Below are 368 nucleotides of genomic sequence, written 5' to 3'. Positions count from 1 at the left end.
TGATTTATTTCATTCAAAGTTCACATTTGTTTGGATGCATGCATGTATACATGTGTGTGTGTGTGTTTTGAAATGGAAAAAGATATATGAAATTTGGGCTACCCTATGGCTCTTGGCCCCAACTGGGATTTGAACCCTAGACCCCTAGCTTAAGGAGCTCATGACCTATCCATGTGCATGTGAGGGATTTATTGATGCATATGGTGGCCATGTTTATTATACTTTTTAACTTGGCCCCATTCCCTCAGCTGGAGTTTATTAAGCATGCCCGAGTTCAATGCTTCCAATATCAAATACCTGCATTCTTCTAGTGATTATGCCCGTGTTCCGTGCCGTCAATTCCACATTTCTCACATCATAAATGCAAT

Source organism: Cibotium barometz, chromosome 36, assembly GCF_041138505.1.
Source record: "Cibotium barometz isolate CiBa-2024 chromosome 36, ASM4113850v1, whole genome shotgun sequence".
In the NCBI taxonomy this organism is placed as follows: domain Eukaryota; kingdom Viridiplantae; phylum Streptophyta; class Polypodiopsida; order Cyatheales; family Cibotiaceae; genus Cibotium; species Cibotium barometz.
The sequence above is the reverse complement of the archived record's forward strand: the minus strand, read 5'-3'. Positions refer to the sequence as shown.